Consider the following 13388-nt stretch of genomic DNA (forward strand, 5'->3'; position numbering starts at 1 on the left):
GCCAAAGAAGCCAAAAGTCTCACTCAATCTTGTCAGCACTGCTCCCATCCAAGGTACAGCTCCTGGTGTCTTGCACAGCCAAGCAAATTTTTCCAGTGGCCCAGTCCCAGCTCACCACATTCTTTGGGCTCTTTATCTTACCCTTCCTACACCCTCTGCCTTCATCCAGCCCAGAATTCCTGCCATCCCTACACATACTGCTTAATCACTAGCAAAGGGCCACAGACCAGCTAGGACTGGTCTCACAGCTTTGGCCAGTGCAGGTGGGATCTCTGGAGTTCTTAATTACAAAGCTCTTACCACCTGAGTATATGAAATATGTGATTTCTCCAAAGGTTTGTGATACAGCCAAACTGGGACAGGTTTGCAGAGGAAAAGCCAAACATCTAGCAAAAAGACCACCTCTTCCCAAGCTCCAACGATTTGCTAAATTTGCCCAAAGGAAGGGCCAATAGTTCATTATTATTATATATAAATATCCAGGCGTGTCTTTTCCTCCTATCTCTCAAAAATGGTGGTCAAAAGAACCAGAGCTCAAATGCTGGAGCATTTGAGCCCAAACAAGAGAGACTGTATGAGATCTGTGAACTTTGTTTCCTCAACAAATTTTCTTTTAAAACTCAGTTTATATTTCATAGTTTCTGGCAGGATGGATGACTGCATTCCCCAGTGTCAAGCCATGACAGTGCAGTAAAACAACTTGTAGCACTGGCTGCTGGACAGATGTCCAGTAAGACTCAAGAGAAAGTCTAGAAAAGGAAAAAGGCTTCATGGTGCTTTAGAGGAAAAGGAATCCTCTGCCAGTTCTCCTTGGTGTCCTCATCTGGCCGCACGCATCTCCCTGCCATGGAGCTGGGGAAGGGGAAGATGCACCACATGCAGGCAGAAGCCAGAAAGCTCTCTCTGGCGATGAAAGGCAGATTAAAGTGCTCCAAGCCTTTCTTCAACATATTAAACTCCTCTCAATGACAGGAGAAGGGGATTCCAACTACCTTATTCAAATGTTTCCAGTGAGCTGTCATACGTTCAGAATAACCTGTTTGGATTCATGAATAATGAAAAAACATGGGTGTGTCAGAGGAAGGTGTAGCCCAGCTCCATCCCTTATGAGCTCCTAGGTGGACTGATCATTGGGTGGCACCACGGGCAGCATCCCTGCTTTGGTGACACAGGCCCGGGTACTCCTCTTGAGCATATTCTTGGGAGCAATGCTCTTCCCAGCAAAACCTGGCAGGAGCAGGCTTTGCCCTGGAGAGAGCTGCTGGACAATGAAGAGCTTTTCCACACTGACCAATGGAGCCCCGCCACCTGCCTGTTCCTCCAGCATCTTGTGGGATAGTCTTGTTGCTGGTATGGATGGACGTGACAGGGAATGCAGCCCATCTGTGATGGCTGCTGGGAGACCTGCAGCAGGACAAGAACCTTCACATCTTCTTCTTACAAAGCTGCCTCCAACTGCTGGCTCCTTCCCTCCCCAGAATCCCTTCCCATGAGAGAAACCTAAGGGAAATCCCACCTTTTGATACTAAAGTGGCAGTGCTGAGCAGCTCTGCCTCTTGGTAGCCATCTTATCAAGACCTGTGGCTCCTCAGGGGCACAGTGCTAGCACAAGGCTTGTTCGTAGGCTGTTAAGAGTCCATGGCCACGGGGACCACCAGCCTGCCTGTTTCCTACAGCTGATCAGAGACCCTCTTGTCCTGGCCCCTGCACCTGTGCAGGAGAAAAGCAGGGCAGGTGCTCAGGCAGGGAGAGCCTATCCAAACCGCATTTTGCTCATTAAAGCACTGGCAATTTCCTGACTGCTAGAAGACTGTGTATTCTGGTACTACAGAGGCCATGCAGTTGTAAACATCTCTGTCCCACAGAAGCAAACTCTCACTAACGGGCAACTCAGAAATGGAGAGATGGACTGGTGTGTGCAACCTGAAGAGCTTTTGGCTATTTTTTAGCACAAGTCCATCTGAATGAACAAGCGCTTCAACATACTCTCAACTTTCCCTTTCCTCTGCAAACTTCCTCCTTCGCTCACTCATTTTCTCCTCCTTTGATGGTAATGTCTTCTTCAGCTATAGCATCTGGATGTGCCTAGTCAGCTAATTTGACTTGTTCATAGGTTCAGTTTATGCAGGAAAACAGGTATGGTCAATCATGTAGTTAAGAGCAAAGCTTAGCTCTGCAGCGGGTCGTGGCTTCATTCCCTGCAACAACAGGGGACCAGCTAGAGATGGTCTATGCAACAGCCAGCCTCAGCAGCCAAGCAAGGCTGGAGGTGCCCAACTACAGCCATGTTCTTAACAGGCAAAATATGCAAAATTAGGGCTTTCTATTTTAGTAAGACCAGGCCAGGTGGAGCCAAACAGGTGGAGCCTAAGGGAATACAATTTTGTTTTGGAAAATACGGCTTTGTCAAAACTGGAACTTTTCACTGAAATGTGCCACATTTTCTGAAGTTTGTGTTGAGAATGTTTTCTCAGATTTGTGAAGAATAACTGGTTAAAATTACAAATGAAACAAAACCAACAGCCCAAAGGTTGAGCCCTAAGCTTTTTTTTGGAAGTCAATGACTTAGGCTGAAATGGCTGCTCCAGTAAGTGAGCATTTACCCCTTCAGTTATTCAAGTAGAGAGTGGCAAGAAGAGAGACCTTCATCGTAGCACAGACTGGACAGGAGCAGGCACTCAGAGCGATGTGGAACAGAGCGATGCAGGACTGCCTGGTCCTGGGTGGATCTGCAAGAGGGCCAGAGATGGTGCAGCCTGCCTGGTGTATGGCATAGGTACGAAGGCAAGAGCTGCAGCCACAACAGCCAGTGTGGCCCTGGCCTGGTCTGCAGCTGCGCAGCCTCTTCCACAGTATAAGAAATGACTGAACGCACAGTGAAAGGCTACTCCAGAAAGGGCCAAGTCCCACTTCTCATGAGAAATGTCAGAAAGTCATGTTTCCATCACAGCCCATAATGGGAGCGTGTCTGAAATCACAACCAGTTCTGCAGAACAGAATAACCACTCCTCACCCACCTCTCATGATAAACACCATGGAGCACAAGCGCCTCTGATCTCTATCACTGCATCACTTCATTTCCTAACACCACGCTTGCAAAGACAGCAGTTATGAGATGAGCTGGCTGGTTCATCTCCAGGACACCCGTTGCAATTCTGGCAGAGACAAGTACAACACATCCAGGGAGCCACAGGCGACGCTCCAAGGAACAAAGCAATTTAGGTGATACAGCCCCAAAATGTCATGAATGCAACCTCCACAGAGTAACCAGTAAGGCTGAGGCCTGTGGCTGTGGCAGGACTCTGCACAAGGATCCCACACCACTTACTGGCCCCAGCTCAGCAGGTGCTGCCTGCCTGCAGAACAAAGTGAGCAGGGGAAAGGTGCTGCCTTCGCATCTGCCTGCAGCCTCCTAGCTCTGCTGAGCTCTGGCCATTGGGCATAAGCCCTGGTGTATTAACCCAACCACAACTGGGACAGGTCTGAAATCTTGACAAAAGTCAAGCTCGGGCTGAGGTGCAGCCAGTGCAGCTCCACACATCACAGTGCCTGATGGAGGATCAAGGTGTTCATGTACCCTGACTTTACACTGCCTTGACCAAGCACCAACAACTATCAAGACATTTGCTTTCTTTCCTAAAATCTCAGCCTGAAGCCATGGGATTCAGTTAAAACCTCAGCTGTCAGTAAGAAAAATGTTATGTTTCTAACACTGAGGGTAGCAAGGGAAGGCTTGAAAAGGTCATTGACCACTTAGGACTCTGAAGTAAGGAGTTAAGCAGAGGGGACCCAGAAATTTTAGAACCTTGTAATTCTGCAGCCCATCTTCTGACTTCAGAGTCCTGGAGCCTAGCCTGAGAATGGGATCATTTATACTCTTCTGCATGGACTATGGAGGACTCTTGCAGTTTGAGCTTCTTTGGACTGTAGATTAAACAATCCCTCTGTAATCTGCAAAACAAACATTTCAGAGTGTTTTTCACTGGATGTTTTTTTCTTTTGCAGAGAGGAGGGGGGAAGATTCAGAATTTTGGAAAGGTCATATTTTCCCCTTTCAGCTATGAAAACCACTCTTTCACCTGTTTATATGTATACAAATTCAGAAAGTATGTGTTGGTATAAAGTATCACCCACAAATTGTTAGATTAAAATCTAGATAAGTAGTCAGTTTTAGTCATCTTAATTTTAACTAAAAAATGCAAGCTCGATAAATTTTTTTCAGTGAATGATAAAAAAAAGAAATTCTCCAAAATGCCCTTAAAACATCCAAATACTGTTCAGGAAAGTCCTAACTCATTTCTAATCTTAAGCTTCACAGAGTTTTGTTACACTACAAGAAAACAAGACAGAGGAAAAGACAGGAAATCAGCTACAACAACTTGGTCTCATAATGAGCAAAATTCAATTCAGATCTGTTGGCAGAATCTGATCAAGCCTGATCCTAGAATTGCAATATATTTTTGTGGTAGGCTGGTTCGTTGTTGCTATTGCCTTGTCGGTGCTCATCCAGTTTTTAGAAATCATGACTAAAACCTTGAGTCACTTACACAGGACACAGCAGAAAAGCCAAATGTCAGCCCAATGTAAGATGCACAGAGGCAGCCTGGACTGTGCTGCAGAGGAACTGCCTTTGCAGCACAGGTTCGCCAGCCCTGGCCTGTTCTCTGGCTTGGCTGTGGCACTGGAGAGGCCTTTTCATCCACAATCCACTCCTACCAAATTCTTGCACGTCTACACTGAACTGTAAAGAAGCAGATTCCCCAGCCTGGTGGATCACAAAATGAAGCCTAAGCTCATAGGGGAGAGATCTCCCAGCACACTGAAGTCATTGGGACTTCTGTTTCAGCGGAGCTGGAAGATCATCCAAGGGAGTTTTGAACAGCCCTTTGCACTGCCAGCTTGATGTGTTGTCATCGCATCCTATCAAAGCTCATTGCCACTGTGTCACCTTACTGGTTTCTAAAGAGCTTCACAGTTGCCTTGAAGAATACCTAAAAAGTTGCATTTTGCCTGTAGTCTAAGCAGAGCCACAACTTGTCTTCAAGACTCTCTAGAAGGCTCTAGCAAACACTAACAGTGTAAAAATAAATATCATCTTCAAATAAGATGAAAAAGGACCTGTCATGGCACAGAAGCTATTTGACCATCTATAATAATTGTAACAAAAAATACACAGAGATTTCTCTAAAAATCATTTTCATGTTGGCAACTCTGTTGACTGCCAGCTGCAGTGCTGTGGTCTGTTGTTTACTTACAGCCAAGGGTAGAACAGCCTTTAACCTGGGCAAAAAGGAGATCAGAGCTTCACAAGGGCCCAGCAAACACCGTGACAGGTGCAGGTGCTCCCATGGGCCAATGCCTGAGCACAAATCCTACTCCAAGTGATTTTTTAGACCAACAGAAGTACCAGCACTCCTGCTCAATATCTAATCCATCTCTCATGCTTCAAAGGGAGATGAGCAGCTACCAAATCATACCTCAAGGAGAGACTCTACAGGCAACCAGCAAAGCCCCATGTCAGCAGGCGGTCGCATGCCTGCAGGCATGAACCCAGGATGGTACTAGGACCATGTGGCCACATAATGATTATTATGGCCCTGCTCATTTCCAGCAGTATCATCACATCTCTACTGAATCTGGCTAAGGTCATAATAGAGAAGTTCTCCCAACCTCAGGCTTGTCATGGGTCTAGCAGAGACACCATCCCACACACTGCAACAGTCCCTGCAGGGTCTACTGCGGTGTCTCGTGGCACTGTTCAGAGGGGTAGGAACTCTCTAGGGGCACAGTCACTGCAGTGCAAAATTGCCCTTGAAACAGTTTTGGTTGACCACGGAGGGAGGGGGTGGTTAGCCACCAAAACCTGGCACTAAAAAGTCATCGTCAGTGAAAAAATGCTTGATTTTTATCAAAAGTCCGAAATGAACAATTGAAAACTGAAAGTTTTGGTTTTAAGTAAAGTTTTTACTCTTTCAGTTCTCTATCAACCACGAACTGTTTGCTTGAGAAGTTTCAACACAAACATCTTCATGAGCACCTTTCTTTTGTGCTGGCAGCTGTGTCCAGGCAGCCATGGAAGTGGCCTGTTTTGGGCTGGTTCTCAATACAGAAAGTTGTCTTTGTCTGTGACTTTGCCAGCAGCGGGACCAGGACCTTCAGCTGCAGGCTCAGAGTCCTGGTCTTACAAAGCGGTTGTTTTTGCCAAGGATGTCCAAAGGCCAAGCAGATGTCAGGTGCTAACCCCCTGCCAGCTTGCTTCCACTCACAGTTTACCACCTCCTTTTTGGGACTTTCCTTTAGTCACTAGAGAGTGTAAGAAAGCACCCTCTGACTAGCTGGAACAACACAGGCCTCAGAGCAGGCAGCAAAACAGCCTGGGGAGAGGAGGCAGCTGCAGCCTTCCTTTACCGGAGACTTTAGAGCAAGTTTTGGGCATCGGATTTCTTTCCTCCTTAAAGACCTATTCCTTGAATCCTTGAGATCTATAAGACTCTCAGCTTGCTTAAAAAAAAAAAAAAAAAAAAAAAGTAATAGTAATTACTGAGCCTTCAGCATTGCACGGAAAAGCCAAGAGAGACAAGCACACAGAAAACCTGTGCCGTATGTGTTCCTTTCCCTGCCCTTCTGGAGCAGAAGTAGTAGAGCATGCATGGCCTGATGTGTGAATCTTTGGATGGAGAATACATCCTGCTGCCCTCCTCACAAGCAGCTGGAGGTGAGCTGACATCAGGGGAACTCAGCCTTGGTGGAGCACAGGCAAATGGACAGCAAGTTCATCTCCGATGGGAAACTCCACTCCAGCTGCCTGAGGAACCCCGGCCAGGGGGGCCAGAAATGGTAACGAGCAGGGGAAATGGCAACAAATGCCATTTCAGAAAACAGTCAGAGACCAACCAAAGCAGTGGAAAAAGGGGACAGCTGAGAATGGGCATTAGGCAAAGACCAGCACAAGGCTCAGAGAGCTCTGGAGCGCTTACTCAGGCTGAGGGCAGTATAGGCCAGATTTCCAGCACAGCACACATGTTAAAACCCGAGCAAAGGCACAGGCTTTGACCAAACATGAACCAAATTGACTTTGGCCATTGCTGTTGTGAGCCCAGGGCCCTAAGAGCACCAGTGCTGGATCTCACTGGGGTGGCTGGAAGTGTCACAGCACCCTTCATGGAAAAGGAGAGGTAGCAAAGTCTGAGCAGTGTTTGTGCTGCGGTGCAAGGAGCTCCCAGCTGTTCACACATGATCATCAATCCCTCTTGCAAGGAGGAGTGAAGTGAGGCCAGCACAGCACATCTTATGCTAGACTTATGCCACACGCACACCGGACCCACTGCTGGTCCATCACAGAGGGCTAGTTCAAAGGGAAGGTTGAGGCCTAGGACTGCCCAGTCTAGTAGGCTGTCTCCCTTGCTCCTGGATGATCTGCGCTGGCTCACTCACAGACATAAAGCAGGCCACATCTTTTGCCTGTGCCTAGCTTGTGCCAGGATCAGGTTCAGTTTATAAAGTAAAGAATTGAAGGGGAAAAGAAGTTTGACCCTGGATCTGGCTGCTAATCTGCACGGAGGAATCAGGTTCCCAGTTCTCATACAGTTTGGCCACCCCAAGTTTTGGGAGGAAGACTGCATAGAGAGGGCCATGGAAAGATGCCGGAAGAAGGCAAAGCATTTCAAATAACTAAGTCTTACCACAGAGCAGGGAGTAACCAAGGGCCCATGAGCCTCTGTGTCTCGTATCCTGGTGGGGTTGACACTCATGTGACAGAGAAGAGATATGACTGAGTTGAGCAACCCTCAGAGACTCTAGGGCAGCAAAGAGCAGCCTGCAATTCACCTATACTGTCTGTACAGACAATTATTTTATGGCTTGGCATCTCAGGAAGTGTAGGAGTTGGTCTTCAGAGTTTCTAGACCAGAAGTGTCACTACCTGTAGCCTCTTGCTGCATCTGTCTGATGCTGATGCTCTGCTATCAGCCTTCTTCAAGTTGCAAAGATATAATTTCCGAATATGAGTTGGGTGTTACTTGGGCAGCAGGTCTTCCTGAATCTGCAGGCAGCCTAAAATGACAGCTTTGAGGAAGCAGCTACTCCTCCATCTTGCCAGCTGAGACATGCAGTTAGCCCTAATGCCTAACAGTCTTTCTTTCTTCTTTCTTCTTTCTTTTTTTTAATTTTTTTTTTTTTTTTTTTTTTTTTTTTTTTGGTCATCAGAGCTGATTGGTTCTTCAGCTGCAAGAGGAGAGGCAAGAAGATCCCAAGGACTGAGGAGCTGTTTCTCCAAAAAGGGGGGGGGAAAAGCAATTCAATGATAGAAGAGGAAGATGGGAAGAGCTGGAGTACCTGTGATTCTAAGGGAGGAGTCTCTGCCTGAGTGCTGTGGGCAAGAGCAGCTCAGTGTGGGAGCAGGATTAATGCCAAGCACAGAGCCCCCAAACCAGCTTACAGCACAGAGCCCACATGGAGCCCAGCCCGAGTGGAGTAGGCAGCTCTCCACTGCTGAGTGGCATCTCGCTGGTTCCAGACAGTGGTGATCTGCTTCAGTCTCGATCCAGGACAGGGCAAACCCAGCACCATGAGCAGCCCTTTTCCATTAGATGGAAACCAAATGCATCTAACAAGGTGGCAGCAGCACTGGGAGCAGGACACAGGGTCATTCGCTTGTATACCCCAGGGAAATCATATCTCCCTGGGGACAAAGTCGTGGTGCCCAGGAGTCACTCATAGTCAATGGGGCCTGGAGACCCTTGCAGCAGCTCAGATCTGCAGTGACCTGGGACTGGATCTCACCCTTTCTGCTGAAATGGATTTGCTGAGCTTCATGCTGATGATTTCAGCAGAGATGTATGACAGCCCTGGCATCCTCCAAAGCCCCATCAGATCATTCTATACATCTGCAGCTCTGGCTCTTACAAACTGCACAGTTACATATGAATGGCTCATGACTGAGTGCAGTTATCCACTCACTGGGAAACGAATACCCTTTGAAGCCACAGAGGGCTCATTTGCCTTATCACCACCAAAGCAAGTCTTGCAGACTGCATTAATGCTCAGTGGGACCACTCAAAGCTAAAGAGCTTCCTCTGAGCTACAAAGATGTTATGAAGAAGCATGTGTCACGTGAAGTTATAACACCGCTGACTTAAGCAGCACTTCTCATTCCCAAGGAACTGGGAGTAGATGTGCCCCCTCGGCCTGATCTTGGTTTCTGAACTTCTACTACTAAGTTTTCACCACCTACAGCCAGGGCCAGGCACCAGTGCTCTTCCGTGGCTGCAAGAAGGATCACTGCATTGCCAAGCAGCTCCTGTGAGCCAGCCCTGCTAAGCAAGGGTTCATATAGGAGAAAAAAGTTAGCTCTGAGCAGAGCCGGGATTTCCCTCGGCTCCAACCTCATGCTACTCCCTTAACACCAGATTATTCCAGCGTACCTTTGCTATGTCTGTCACACAGAGCCACAAAAAGGTGTTACTGCCAAGCAGGCTGCACGGTCTGGGGATACCTAACAGTTCCAGCTCACAGAGAGCAAACTGTGCAGCATCTGGCACAATTCCCAGTTCCAGCATTTAAGTTTAACCAGGCACCATGTTCCTGGATTGCTCACTGCAGAATATATCAGGCAGCCAGGAATCACTTGATTTAGGACTTTGCAAAGGGGTAATCCTAAAGTCACAGAGGACAGACACAACTCTTTGGGGCTGATTCAGCAAAGGCAAGAGTTCCACTAAGATTTGGTTTTTCAGTGGAGTTTCAGCAGACTGGCTCCTGGGCTAGCTGCAGAGCGGCTGTTGGGGAAGGCAGGCAAGGAGCTGATCCCCTGGCTGGTATCGCTAGCCACCCCATACTCCAGAAGACCTTTAGGGACTGCATGGGTTTAGGATCACTCTTTACCTGACATGTGACTGTGGACTGTGATGTGCAGGCCACAACTGAGACCAAGATTATATATAACAGTTCCCAGGCCCAACTTAAAACAACCCATCCTCCACATCCCCTCCATACAAAAAATGAAAAAAAAGGACAGTTTCAAGGGTCACAGACAAGGTGGGAAAAGAGATCTAGGAACGCCTCATTAACTGAGGGGTAGGCTTTAGCTCCTTTAACGCTGAATTTAGAGACACTGCTTAGAACTTACATCCCATGAAGTATATTACAGCAGCACTGCAGGAACATTACACATTGCTGATTTGCCAGATTGCTACTGATAGTATTTTGGGAGGTGGTCTGAGGGACAGTAATACAAGAGTGACACCCTCTAGTGCCAAGACCTGCCTTTATTCTATCTTGGTGGCAAGCCCACCAAGAAAAAAAAGCTGTAAAAGCCAGTCCCTCTCCAGATATCCTTGACTCTAGTAGTCTCCTATTTTGCCTATCTATATTGCACAGAGTCAAATCATCTAAACACTTCTAAATCTTACTGGAAAAAGAATTTTGAAGACACAATCCCTGTGGGAAAATCCTAGTACTTAGCTTAAACGAAAGCTTATTCACACAAGTGTAGCAGCTCTGGACTTTATCAACATCATGTAATGTGGGTATCATAAACCCCCATTCTAAAAACCAAGACATGTTGATGTTAACTGTTTTATTTTTGCTTTCTCGCTTGTCAAAATCACAACAGTAAACCAGGCTTCTATAAAATATTAAAATCCTATATAGAGACATAATTCTTTGTGATCCCAGTGTAAACAACTTCTGCATGACCGTATTTGGAAGAGACTTATTTGGCGCAGGAGCCCTCATCATGCTAATATTCTGGTTACTGCCCAGCAAGCTTTTGCAACTGTGTGTTAGTTAGTCAATCAGAAAGAAAGAAAGAAAGAAAGAAGGAAAGAAAGAAAGAGAAAGAAAGAAAACAAAAATTTAAGGAGGACCAACTGAAGCCAGGGAAGCGGCGTGGTGGAGAACCACCGAGTCAGTTCTGTCCCTCCCAACCCTTGCCGTTCATTTCTGCTCACCAACTGTCCTCTTTGTGGGCTGCGCTCTGCTCCTTTGCCTGGGAGAGCAGAGCTCCGCGAAGGCTGCCCGACTGTCACAGCCAGCTCTGGGACACCTCGGCAGCCACAGCGAAGCAGCTGGGAGCTGAGCTCTTTCTTTATGAAATTGCAGCATGGCTTAATATCACGGCACCAAGAGGAAGGCCAGAAACCAGGCACCTCATGAGCTTTCTGTGTCTTGTATTTGGCTGTATTTCTTTTCTCTTTCATTATGTTAGTCAGGTGCTAAACAAATAAAATCAATTCTGAACTTATAAAAAGCAATTGGAAATGTCTAGTCTTTTATAGTGAAATCTCAACTGCAGCAGCCCACAGCACTTGGAGAAAAATCAATCATCATTTCCATCCCGCTATGTGTACTACTAAAATTAAGAATTGATGTCCGACTGCAAAGGAAAATTATTTCAAGAGAACCACCTTAGCAACAGTTCTCAGTGTTCATAAAACTCCTGTTTATGGTTCTTCTTACAACAGACACACTCCTACATTTCACCATGAATTATAAATATTAATGTGTGATCCTGATTTACATACAGTTTCCGTCTTAATGGGCATCAAAACTGCAGGCAGGGCAACAGCACCACTTACGGCAATAGCAAGTAGTAAACAAGTCACCAGCCCAAAGATGTCATAAACCAAAGTGTTGAACGCCCCTATAATAATTACACCGTCCCCCACATCCAAATGAAACTTCATGTTATTTTGTTGGTGGCCTTTTCATAAAGACAGGATGCCTGATGAGCTGGATAGAGAAGTATCTGAAGTAGCACTTAAGTCTGATGTGGCCTAAATATTTTAGTAACGTGCTATGTCCATTTGAAAGCACCTCTCTCCACATCTTGTTTGATTTATTTCTCGCAGGCCGATGCAACTTGCATGAATCTGAGGAAATGTGCACGCCACGTTAATGTTCCTCTGGTGCATGCTACAGCCACACCAAAATGCACCTGTTCCGCCAGATAATTCCTGTCCCTCTAGCATGATCTATTTTCATTAGCAGTAAGGCAATCGCAACACGACTACCTGCGAGTTGCTGTTTATCCTCACAACAGGGCCATGGAGCATCACTTACACCGGTTTGTCCCACATGCCTAGCTGAAACCCTGAGGACTGGCACAATATGCCCCATTCTGGAAATGAAAGCTCTCTCAGCCTGGTTTCTACAGCCAGTTTTCTCCAGGTCTGTGTGGTGGACGTTGTGGTGGTAACAAATTTGCTTGGCTTCAGGGGGGCTTAAACCAAATCTGCAGATACATCAGGGGACAGAACAGCCAACGCTTAGGAAGAGCCAAGTCAAAGTCCAGTGCTGATTCATGGCTCCATACACCTCTCAAATGTTCCTGCTGGGCCTGCATATCCAACCCCCTCCCAGGGAGCTCAGCAGCCTAAAGCATTCTCAGAAATGGCAATAAGGGTGATGAGCACTGCACCAAATGCGACCTTTTCACGACCAGCTCAGTTTTAACCCCGTTCCTCCCAGCCATTGCTTTGCTAGCCCATCACGGTCCTCAGAGGAGCGATTTGACATCGTTTACGCTGTCCTCCTCCACTGAGCACTTGTTTTGCTTTTTGGTGAACACTGGCCCTTGCCTATTGAGATAGAAAGCTCTTCCGTGATTTTCAGCTCTAATGTGTTACACAAAGGAGCAACATTTTCTTTGGTGAAAATATTTTAGAAGTGCTTAGCAGGGTGCAGTGACTAACTACCATGCTTCAATCACTATTCATGGTATTGCAGCTATAGACTCTCTCTCTTCCATGGCCACGGTGGAAATAGGCTTCCACCTTCTTGGCATTCCCTCTTAAGTTGGTGGAGAGCTGTTGCATGGCTCTGCTTCTGTTGTGTCTTCTTGTTTTTCTTTCAAGTCATATACTATATCTGTTTCTAAAATAGTTTAGTCAACTTTTAGAATTCAATAACTGACTTTGATAGAGAAATTATTGTTCCAGTATACAGTAAATGACAGCAGTCTAGAACACGGTTAAATTTAAGTCTGGAAAATGAACTTTAATAAAATGTGCTCCAATAATGTACTGTGACAGCTTTTAGTGAAATCAACTCCAATACTTTGATTCTCCCAGGAACGCAGTGAGATAAACTCTAGCAGCCTTGAGCCGTGGAATAAGAAAGCAGACAGCTTTATGATAAATGGCCCTAGAAACCTAAATTACAGCTGCAGCAAATGAACAATATGTTGAAATTACTCGGTGGCTTTTTGTTGCAGCCACCAGGAGCTGTGGGCAACCGCGTCCGTACACGAGTGTACACTGACACCTAGCGGAACAGCCCCGGGCGAGGAACCAGCCCAGCTGCCCCTCCGCCGGGCCTTACACCTTGGTCTGCCCTGGAGCAACCCACAGCTTCAGGGAAGTCTGTGCCCAAAGGAATTGGGTGAAGCG

This window comes from Rhea pennata, chromosome 16, assembly GCF_028389875.1.
Source record: "Rhea pennata isolate bPtePen1 chromosome 16, bPtePen1.pri, whole genome shotgun sequence".
Lineage (NCBI taxonomy): Eukaryota > Metazoa > Chordata > Aves > Rheiformes > Rheidae > Rhea > Rhea pennata.